A 12,220-nucleotide genomic window follows, 5' to 3' on the forward strand; every position below is an offset into this window, starting at 1 on the left:
TTGTTTCAGTTCCTGTCATCTACAAAAGATGCATTTTTCTTGTTCTTTGTTGATTTTGCTCTTCCCCACCCCAACCAAATGGGTACAATCAAATGAAGAACATTGAATAGGAAAAAATCAATGGAGGTCCACCCTCCCACTTTTTTTAGCCCCCAGAAGGATCTTTGGGGGGGTGACTTGGTAGGAAGATTTAACACACACCCCTACCTGCACATAGTGATTCCAATCCAGATTAGAATTCCACATGCTTATTTCAAAGTTTAAAAAGCCAGTGAAGATCAGCGGCACATCTATGAAGGGAGAGGATATGAAATATTACCTTGAACGTTTTAAATTTTGTGAACCGCCCAGAGACCTTCGGCTATTGGGCGGTATAAAAATGTGATAAATAAATAAATAAAATGTTGGCCAGTGGCAGAAACAAATTAATTTATTAAAATAATGCTATTATCATATATATAAATAAAATACACACACACCTGTAGAAATTCAGGATATTCAATTCTCCAGCTGAGTAAAAATAAAATGATGTTAATTTATAAAAGTCTGAAATATTATTCTTTGCCATGTATGCCTACCTTCTAAACTAAAATTATTAATCCTTTTACACTGCAACCCTGTGTACTATGAAATATGTTGGTTATATGCAATTTACTCTCTGGTTAGTGTGCATAGAATTTCATCTTTAAAATATATTATCAGACAGGATATTTAGATGTTTACATCTTTAAAATGAAAAACAAACAAACACTCTATTCACTGGCAGAGGAGAAAATCATATTAACAGTCCTATACTACATTGAACTCAATGGAACTTACACCCAGCTAAGCATTTATACAACTGCAGTCTAAGTAGCTGATTTCTAAATATAAAAATTACCTACACTTAAATTCTCATTAACATTTCTCATTAAAATATTGACCAGCAAGTTCAAAAAATCTACAGCTTTTCAAGATGAAACACCAAAGTCGTCTTTCTGGAGAATTCCAACCGAACGCTGACCTGCTCTGAACCGTAATCCATAATCAAAAATAAAGCATGCGCTCTATACTGAAATATTTCCATATAGCAAAGTTGAAAAATTGGTAACAATGCTAAAGTGGGAATACAAATACAATCAATCACAAAAAGAATTGACAAATACAAATAATAATACTAATACTAATGCCCCATATGTGCTTATATCTAAGTATAGTTGCCTTTTAAAGCTCTCCGAAACAAGAGGAAGAAGAAAACTATTACAGCAGCGCACTTGGGTTTTGCATAGCTCTTCACTTCTAGAAAATCTGGTCTCGGCATTGAGGCAGCAGCACGTTTCCTGACAGCGCGGACAGTCAGAGTTTTAGGACCTGTGGAAGGAGTTGCATTATACAGAACGCCCGAACTTCCCAGGTCATCATTCTTCCTACCCAAGGAAACTACCAAAACACAGGATCTTATAGAATAGAGGCGGAAAATTACAAGCAAGTAAGTGTGTGGCAAGCGCCTTCCCCCCCCCCCCCATTTAAGCGGGTTCTACCGGTTTAAAGGCGAGGCTGTCCTCTCAAATCAACACCCAGAAACGTTAAGGCTGTGCAGAGTAAGGGCTCTACGCCGCCTTGAAAACAGCACAGATCCAACCCGTAAGAGGCGTCGCTTCATCCACAACGTTGCTGCGTGGGAGGGGCGAGGCGGGGGCCTTCGCGTCCTGAAGGAAGACCTCCCAACGGGTTTGCGGCAGGTGTGGAGTTTCATACAGGTAACTCTACCTGTATTGCGTAGTCGGGTCAAAACTTGCCGTTAGACAGACCAAACGAGTTGAGAGGTTCAACACACACACCCTTCACACCCCCGCGAATGGAAACGCTTGAGGCTGGGCTGGTCAAAATATCAGTCACCAAGCCTGAAGCAGCTCTATTTCAAAACAAACGAATGGGGGTGGGGAGAGAGAACATAATGGAGGAACACTCTAGGAAGTCCTAACAGAAGCTTGCTAAAAGCCAGTTGCAATGGCACCTAAGAGAAAATCTTTACCTTTTCTACCCCGCGCAAGAGCCTCTCCTGAGAGCAGAAGAGGTTTGTGTGTATAAGTATGTATGTATGGACTGCTACGTCACTCAAAGACCCACCGACCCTCAGGAGAGGATTTGGGCAGAGCGCGTGCAGACAAATGCCCTTCCACCACGTCCCGCGGGGAGGGGGTTGCGTGGGGGGGGAGACGTGCTCACATCCCATTGGGCATATTTGGCGCCACTATGCCAGGGCTGGGCAATTGCACTTCTATAAGGTAGCAGCGCCCAGTCCTTCAGGCTCTTTGGAGTCCCGCTGCAGAGCGTGCAGGATGTGCGTCTGCAGCCGCGCTGGGAGTCACGTGGCCAGCAGCAGCAACGCGGTTGGCCTCGTCCATGCGCGGCTGCAAAGTTATGCCCACTTACCTGGGGGTAAACTCAATGGACTTACTCCTAAGTAGAGCGAGGAGCTTCCAGACCAGGTTTTTATCTCGCCATCGCCCTGCCTCGTTCATGGAATGTTAGACAGGCGAGGGGGTACCTTTTCCCACTCCGAACCCTCCCATGCTTTTCTGCCTCAGAAAATACGTAAAGGAAAAAGAAGAAGAAATTGCACAATACTTACTAATGGTTAACACTCCCATTTTAGTCTCTCTCCCCCCCCGCCCCCCCCCCCCGTGAGCCGCAAAGTTACAAAATCAGAGTGGGTTGGGAGATAAATATTCTGTTTGTCAAGTTGCTAAATGACTTTGAGAGCATAGAAAACTGTATTCAGATTGGAGGCTTGCAATTAGCAAAATGGGAATATATATATATATATATATATATACATACACACATACATACAAATACACACACACACACACACACACACACACACACACACATCATAAGTCTCTTAGTCACTTGGCTCAATTGCTTGGTTGCCTGATTTGGTGGACCAATGAACTGCCTGGGGTACCGGTGCTTGGGAAACATTGATAATTGAATGGTTTTATTCCTGTGCATGTTTGGGCAGAAAAAACTTGGTTTTGCACTTAGTACAATCCATGACAGATCTTTTCCTGGTTTCTTTCATTTCTTCCTGCTTGTTTAAAATAACTCCGGTATCTGCAAGATTCTTCGCTTGAGGCAGACAGAAATGCAAATCTCTAGAGCCCGTGGGTGAGGCAGTTTGAAAGGGCTTAGAAGAGGGGAAAGCATCAAAACTAGGAAAGACTCTTCCCATGGCCCCACAGTGCTACTAGTCCCAAGTTAGTAAACTTGTACTAAATTTTTAAACCACCTTTTTGTGTATTTGTTAGCAACAAATGTGATGGCGCATATTTATAGAATTATAGACAATTCTGCAATATTGTGGCATAGAAAGTCAGCAGTGCTCCAAGTTCTCGGCACAGTATTTTTTTTAGCACGTGCACGAATAGCTACCAGTTATAGCAGGGGAAAGACCAGGCTGGCATCAAGGGTAGGCATGTTTGGGCACCTGCCGAGGGCCCATGCCCCAGCAGGTTCCAACTAATCGGTGTCTCCTGGAGTTGCTTCTCCTCTTAACCATTGCACTCAGCATGTTCACCTGCATCTTGCTATGGCCCAGGTAATGGTGGTGGTGGTGGTAGTGAGAGGGAAGAGTAGATACCACCGCTACTTGTTCACTGGCTCTCTGCCTATCAAGCAAGCATCTGGTAGCAGTGATAAAGAGGGTGAGTCCAGATCACAGGACTCATAGAACAAAAGAGCATAGGAAGTGAAATCATTCAGATATATGCAAAGCAGCTAAATAAATGTATATAAATCTGTTATAGCAAACGTTAGCTGGCCAATCCATCTCCCTAGAAGGAAGCTGCTTGACTCTCCAGCTGAACAAGAGCCATAGATGTGTGGCACCAGAATCTGAAAGCAGAGCACTTCAACAAATAGAGGTTGTGGCATGACCTACCGGGAAATGCTTTTGCATCAGATCTAATGGCTACTTTAATTTGATTTCTACCCATTTTAAAATTTGGCTTAATTTGCCAAAGTATATGTGTGTCCCCTGCCAAGCTCCTTCAAACTTTCAGGTTCAGGTTCTTTCATGGTTATCAAGGAAACAAACGTAGCCAAACTTCAGAAGTTTGCTCACAAGGAGATGGTCTTTATTAGAATAGTTTCAGCACATCAGGCCTATTCTACATAAAGGTGGACTAGGCTACGAAAGCTTCCTGCACAGAAGACCCCTTGGTGAAATCTTGACGCCCACCCCTTGGGCACAAGTTTAGCTATAGTACTGTCAGAAAAATCTGAAAAGCTTCCCTGAAGCCCCTCATTTCAATGTGAATAAAAGTGCAGAAGCACACACACTGTTTGTCCTTGCCCCACCATTTGCCTCCACCAAATGGAAAATGTAGAAAGTATGTAATCAATAAAAAATAGGAGGAGGGACTCTCTGTGAAACGCTTGGAAATTTATAAATGTATGCTGATGTGGATGATGGTTAGAGAGTCTCTGCTGTCAGGGCTGTGTGCATAATAAATAAAGAGTCTCTGTTTCTGGACCCGTTGTGAAGTCATCCCTTTCCTACGAGGTTAGGGGAATTTCCCTAACAGTTTTGGTGTTCAAAGTGGGATCTGAGCTGGCGGTGCACCAGGCCTGGGGAGCGGGACCCAGATGAGGTGAGCTTGTATCGCGTTGTTCCTGCCTGCACTGCCTGGTTCCTCGGCACGCTGTGGCCAGATCCCATACCCACCCCAGCCCAGGGGCAGGAGGGAGGACCAAGTGCGGCACCCATTCCAGGATCTCTGGACAGAAGGTGAGTAATTCTGCCCAGCTCCTTTGTCATTCTGCCCAGTTCCTGGGGTGCTGCATGTGGACTCCCTCACCCCATCTCCTTCCCCGCTCCCCCTTCCTACAGAGGCTCTTTCCTGGGGGAGGAGATGGCCTCCCAGAAATTCGGTGATGCCTAGGCAAGGGAACTCAAATTGTTAAATCTGGAGGGTTTCCGCAGGACCTTGGGGTCACCCTTCACAAGGCTCCTTCGCCCTGTGGGACCTTGTCTGTAGTCTGAGGAGGTTCCTCTGAAATCCCCGGGGAAGTTGGGTCTTTTGGTTTTTTCCACTCCCCCTCGCAAGGAGGAGGAGGGGACCATTTGGCTTTTTGGTGGCTTTTACTTTTTTCTTTTGGAGTTTTCTTTTTGAGAACATGGGGACAACTTCTTCAAAGTATGCCCCTTTTGAGAAAAGAATGCCAGCAAATTTTATGCACGCAAATTATAGCCCATGTGCGACCCGCTATGTGGAAAAATGGAATTTCTACACTCGTGAGCAGCCTGCAAGGCGATTCCCAGCTAACAAAAGAAATGCCCTAAGGCAGATTTGGAAAAGCAGAAAGCAGAGGTTGAAGCATTAAGGGGCATTTTAAGGAATGGAAATGGCACCTGGGCTGGGAGAGGAGCAAAACCTGGGGAATCTCCAAGCACTCAGAAGGATTCAGCTCCTTCTCCCGACACCCTGGGAACTTCTGCTGTCGGTCTGTTCCCCAGCATTCCTACTGACCTGCTACTTCCTGACTTGCTGCCATCTCCTCCCGATCTGTTAGATGACTGCGTACCCCTAGTCAGGCGATTGCCGCCGCCGCTGCCTGTTCCTGCAGTGCGCCAAGAGCCACCTCCCGACCCTCCATGGGTTCCTGTTGCTCTCCCTCCGCTGCAGCCAGCCACCCTGCTGGTTCCTGTGCCTGCACAGCCGACTTCCCCGCTGCCTGCGGCGCTGCCTTTGGTTTCTGCAGTGGCCCCTCAGCCTGCAATTTCCCCGCTTTCTGGCAGCTCCACTGTTCCTTCCCCTCTTCTGTTCATGGCTGGAGCCCATGTCTTACAGCAGTGTCTTACAGCATCCCTCCGAACCTTTCTCCACCTGCTCAACTCCTCTCCTCCCCCGCTACCTCTGTGGGGAGCCCTTCAAGTGCCTCCCCAAATTCTGTTATGCTTTACGTGTTTGAAGCTGCTGCAAACCCTAGTCAAGTAGGTTTTTCGCATTCTATACCTGCCCCACTTTCAGCCCGGGAAACCCAGTCTAGCTCTGCTTCTCTTGCCCTCCCAGCAACTTCAGCTCCTAGTGAGGTGGCACGCCGCTACACTAGATTCAGTCTGTCTCCCCCTCATCCTATGGCCCACTTCATGGACCAGGTTGTCAGCTCGAGCGCTCAAGCCCCGGAGCAAACAAATTTCGCTAGTGTTTCAACCGATTTCACAGGGGGCCTCAATCAATCATTAATTTTGACCACCGCACATTAGGTGGGGAGTTGTGCGAGGTCCCTTGTGATGAGGAGATGTGCACTTTTTGGTTCATGCACAACAGTGTCTGTACCTCCGATAACCACCTCCTGCTTACTCTGTGTAAAAAGGCTGACCCAACTGTTACCAGAGTGTATTATCCGAGCTACTACAAGCTCATCCAGTCTCCAGACAAAAAGTCCACACCTGTTTTTGTGAACCGCCCAGAGAGCTCCGGCTATTGGGCGGTATAGAAATGTAATAAATAAATAAATAAATAAATAAATTCTTCAGCCCCAGTCTCTCCAGAGAGAGCCTCCAACCCTAACAGTGCAAACCCCACTGCAGCAGTATCCAGACCCAGCTGGGGAGGGGGCGGTAGTGCACGTTCATGTTCCTTGGACTGCTAACAACCTTGTAGCATGGCAGAAATCAATACCAAAAATTAGAAAAGATCCAGAGGAATTTGAGGCAACACTGTGCACCATTTTCACTGCCTTCCAGCCAAACTGGAATGATGTAAATCAGTTACACTGTGCCATTCTCCGCCCGCCCCCCACCCGCCCCCCTGAACAGTGTGACGTGCTGGTAGCTGAGGCAAAGTGGCCAAACACACAGCCCGCTACAGAGGATCTTTTGAAACAGCAAAGAAGAACTTGCTAGAGGCTGTTAGGAAATTGAGTCCATCCAAGATAGACTACAACCATATTCAACAGTGCCGCCAAAAGCCTGGCGAGCACCCCTCTGACTATTATAGCCACCTCTTGCATGTATGCAGATTGTACAGTGGGTGTGCGGAGCCTGAAACCCAACTGAGAGCTTGCACTGTTAACTCTTTTGCCTTGGGACTAGAAGCAGGAGTATCAGAACACATTACTAACCAGGTTGGATATGAAGACAAGCCTGTGATGGAAATTGTTAAAATGGCATGTCACTTCTGGAATAAAGCACAAACCAGTGATAAACACACAATAAATAAGTTAATGGCTCTGCAAATTGAGGATCTGGAAATACGGATGGTTTCAGAAAATAAAAGGACAAATAAGGGAGCTCCCAAAGCAAGAGCCAATGACTTATGCCATTACTGTAAGGAAGCCGGACATTGGAAGTTCAATTGTCCTATGCAGCCTGCCCCCAGAGACACTCCACACTTTTTGCCACCGCCATTGCCTGTGCCACCAATAGGAAAGCCTGAGTCCTCCTTTTCCTGTTAACTCTGCTCCTATGTTTATTCCTTCTGGTTCTGGTGCACCTGTTTTGCCGCTGTCCCGTGATTGCACTGTCTCACTCGATGTGTTGGGGAATGCCACTGAATTTTTAGTGGATACGGGAGCTACATGTTCTTCTGTCTAGCAAAACTGTGTTAGCTGTGGGCATAGGGGACAACCCCATTGTCCATCCTGTATCTAACCCTGTGTCTGTAACTTTGGGACCCCTCAACTACTGAGCACACATTCCTTGTGTCACCCTGTAGCACGCTTAATTTACTGGGCAGAGATCAGTTGTGTAAATTGGAAGCAACTATCAAATGTACTGGTGATAATTTATTTCTGCATTTGCCCGCAGCAAATCAGTCTGCTCTGATGGCTGTGTTGTTGTGGGATGAGGCACAGGAGGGTTCTTCCTCATTGAACCAGAAAAGGTTCTCCACCGTGCCCCCAATCTTATGGACGCAGAATCCTAATGAAGCGGGTCTGCTATCTAGCACTACCCCTGTTGTACTCAGAGTTAAACCACAGAGCTGTCTGCCCAGGCTGCCTCAGTATCCTGTCTAAAGAGGCTATTGTGGGCACTCACCCAATCTTGAATGATCTGTTGAAACGGGATTGTGGTACCAACGGTCAGCCCCTTCAACGCCCCCTCCTCCCAGCCGTTAAACCAGGACATTTCACTGAGGGGGGAGCACCCCATTTACAGGTTCATTCATGCTCTGACACAAATTAACAATATTCTGATCCCCTCTTTCCCTGTTGTACACAACCCAGCTACTGGTTTGTCTACAATCCCTTCAGATGCCTCAGAGTTTTGTGTCATTGACCTGTCAAATGCGTTCTTTAGCATTCCAGTGCATCTGGATTCTCAATACCTGCTGGCGTTCTCATTTGAAGGGGGCAATTTGCATGGACTAGATTGCCTCAGGGGCTCTGTGAAAGTCCCGGGGTCTTTAGCCAGCTTCTGAAGAGAGATCTGGACTCAATACATCTACCTGGGGAGTCTGTGCTTACTCAATATATTGATGATCTATTGATTTCCTCGCCTTCCTTAGATGTCTGTGAAATTGACACTGTCTTCTTACTGAGTTAGCGAAAAGGGGGCACAAGGCTTCCTTTTCCAAACTGCAGTTCTGTCAACCTGTGGTAACTTACCTGGGTCACCCTATCTCCAAAGGTAAGTGGACTCTCACCCAAGACTGAATCCAGTCTGTTGTAGACTTGCCCCACCCTAGAACCAAGAAACAGCTCTGCAGCTTCTTGGGAGCAGTGGATCCCACAGTATTCAGTTGTCACTAAACCCCTCACCCAATTGACCCATGATGTTTCTCCAGATCCGATCGCATGGCCAGAAAGGCAGGGTCTGCATTTTCCGCCCTGAAGCTGGCCCTCTCAACTGCCCCAGCCCTGGGTCTCTCTGACTATGGCAAGGCCTTTACCCTGTACTGCCATGAGACGCAAGGCTGCGCCTCTGGGGTCCTTACCCAATCCTTTGGAGGATTGCCTCACCCTGTTTCTTATTACAGTGCTCAGCTGGATCCAGTGGCTTCCGGTTACCCTGCCTGTCTCTGTGCAGTGGCAGCCACTTCACTTTTGGTAGAGCAAACTGCAGATTTGGTTCTTGGACAACCCCTTTCTGTTGCAGTTCCCCACAGTGTTCTTGCCCTTCTTCAACAGGGCAAGACTCAGCACCTTTCCTCTGCTCATCTTACATGCTATGAGAAGATCCTCATTGCCCAGGACAACCTCACTCTGGTCTGTTGCAACCCTTTGAATCTGGCTTCCCTCCTACCAACCCCTCTGACGGTGACCCACACTCTATTTCTCATAACTGTATTGAAATTGTTGAAACTGTTTTGTTTCCCCGCCCTGATTTGTCTGATGTCCCTTTAGACAATCCTGACTACATTTTCTATGTAGATGGCTCCTCTTTCCTTCTTCCTGACGGTACCCATATAACAGGCTATGCCATAATGCTGTATGCTCTCCGCATGAAGTGGTTGAGGCATATTCACTGCCCTTCCCGAGTGCACAGGCAGCTGAGATCTATGCCCTCATGCATGCTTGCACCCTTGCTTCTAGCTGTTCCGTAAATGCGTATACAGATTCCTGTTATTTTTTCAATGTTTACCACAGTTTTGGCAAAATATGGGAACATCGAGGGTTCATTACTACTGCAGGAACCTCTATTTCCCATGGACCTTTAATTTCTCAGCTTTTGGCTGCTATACAGCTCCCGTCTACCCTGTCTGTTATTTGGTGTAAAGCTCACTCTTCTGCAACTGACTCTGTTACGCATGGCAACTCTTTTGCTGACGCAGCTGCACGACATGCAGCACAATACGGGACTCGGGTGTCCCCTACTGACAAAATGGCAACACAGTGTGAAAAATTAATTCATCTTCTCTCTGAGATTCCCTCTCTGCAGGTGGCCGCCTCACCCAGAGAGAAGGAAAACTGGAAACAGCATGGATGTTCTGTGGGCCCAGATGGATTGTGGAAACACCCTGATGGACGCCCAGTTGCCCCAGAGGCACTAATTCCAATACATGCACATGGATCTCATGGGATGTACAAGGGAGGAATGATTGGAATTATAACAAAGAATTGGTTTGCCCCAGGGTTCACTACAACACCGGCACAATTGTGTGCAACACGTCCCATCTGCCTGGAGCACAACCCAGGGGTACCTGTAAAAATGTAACCACGACATGTACTGACTGAACTCTGGCCAATTTCCCATCTCCAAATTGATTTCATTGAAATGCCCCCAGCAGGAGGGTTCAAATATGCCCTTGTGATAATTTATCTGTTTTCAGGATGGCCAGAGATTTTCCCGTCAAAAAGCTGATACAATTAAGGTCGCAAAGAAGTTGCTCCATGATATTTGCTTCAGGTTCGGAATACCCCCCTCTTTGGATTCCGACAGGGGCAGATGTTTTACTGAAAAAGTTCTGGAAAACGTCTGCAAAGCACTGTGCATACCCCAACACTTCCACACGCCCGACCACCCCCAAAGTACTGGCAAAATGGAGTAAACGAATGGCCAAATCAAGAATTAGTTAGCAAAGGTAAGTGCAGAAACGAGGCTTAAATGGACAGAAGCCATAGTGGCCCTTCAAATCCAAACCACTCCCCAGGGAAAACATAGGCTGTACCCTTTTGAGATTTTGATGGGGAGGCCTTATCACCCTGGGACAACCCCAGTCCCGGGGGATGCTAATGCCCTGCATCATTCCCTTGTGGAATATTGTAAGGGCTTGACTAATGCTGTTCAGAATATACAGTTGCAGGTTGGTGAGGTGCAACCAAAGTCATCCGAGGGTCCAGCGCACCTTTTGACCCCCGGAAACTGGGTCTATGTGAAGCAACACCAGAGGAAGCACTGCCTTGAGCCCAGGTAGAAAGGTCCACACCAGGTCCTACTGGTCACTGATACCACCATGAAAGTAGATGGGGTCGATTCATGGGTCCATGCTTCCCATTGTAAGGCAGCTCGAATACCAGATGACATCACGCCCGGAGATGATGCCAATCGACAGCCTGGACAGCCCTCCTCGCGTTGCCACGGACCACCGACTGCCCCGAAACCAAATAAATTTCATCCCAGAGCATTGCCCAATGGCCTGGAGACGCAATGGAGCTGCTGCCAGATGGGGGGCCTTAAACTTTGCTTCCAATGACAGGCCGCAGCCGATCTACCTGGTGAGGTGCCCTGCAGTGCACCCAGGGCTGGAGGGCCAACTAGCGCCCCCCTCAATTTACCCCTTGGTCATCAATCTGCTGTGGCTGTTTTTCTTTGTGATCCTGGTTTTCTTTTGGTTCCTTCCAAAGCTGGCAGCAGGCTTCCCAAACCATTATCTGGCATTGAGACTGTCTTAGAAAACTGCTGAGGCTATGAATAAGACTAACTGTTGGGTCTGTAACCATATGCCTGTCCATGCTGATGGGGGCATTTCCCCTGAATGCCAGCCAGATGAATGCCCTGGATCCCAAGGCTGTAAAAACAGACTCAATCTGGGAAGAGAGGTGCCAGAGTGCCAATGAATACATCCAGCTGCATACTAAAGTTAAGGGACATTTTTGTTGGGATTATAATGGGACTGGTGTTTGGTTGGGTCATAGTGAATGTGATCTTAAGTATGTGCCCCAGGGGGCCACCACCTCAGTGGGAACATGGCTCCCTGGTCTCCTCCCTTCCTTTTCTGGATATTACCAGCTGTGGGTGGAAAGGAGCATTTGCGAGAAGGAGTTCACCACCCTGGCAGGTCATTATTTCATCTGTTATTTCATCTCCCTCCTGGCGGGGGAAGGGTCTGTTAAATAGGCACCTTGATTCCAGCCATTCATGTGACATCTGATCTGCCCATGGGGCAAATACGCAATACCCGGTTCTTGAAAGACCAAACTACTGGGGCCCTGACAATGGGACAGGTGGTTGGGCGCATTCTATTTCCCATGTATGAGGTAGGGAGAATCAGATCCACTGTGCTTTGCCTGCAGTCTATAATTGAGACGATGGGAAATGAAACTGCAGATGCCGTTGAAGGCTTGGCCGGAGGGCAAAGGGAAATAAATGATTCTCTAGAACCGGTTGGTGCTGGATTACATCCTTGCATTGACTGGTGGCGTTTGTGCTTTGATTCAGGAGGAATGTTGTGTGTACATCTCTGAGTGTTCTGACCAGATCTTTGAACACGCAAAAAACATCCAGGAAGTGGGAAAAGAGAGGGGAGGAGGGAGGATTGGTCTATTTGGTCTTGGTTCACTGGGATCT

The sequence above is a fragment of the Elgaria multicarinata genome, chromosome 5 (genome assembly GCF_023053635.1).
Source record: "Elgaria multicarinata webbii isolate HBS135686 ecotype San Diego chromosome 5, rElgMul1.1.pri, whole genome shotgun sequence".
NCBI lineage: Eukaryota > Metazoa > Chordata > Lepidosauria > Squamata > Anguidae > Elgaria > Elgaria multicarinata.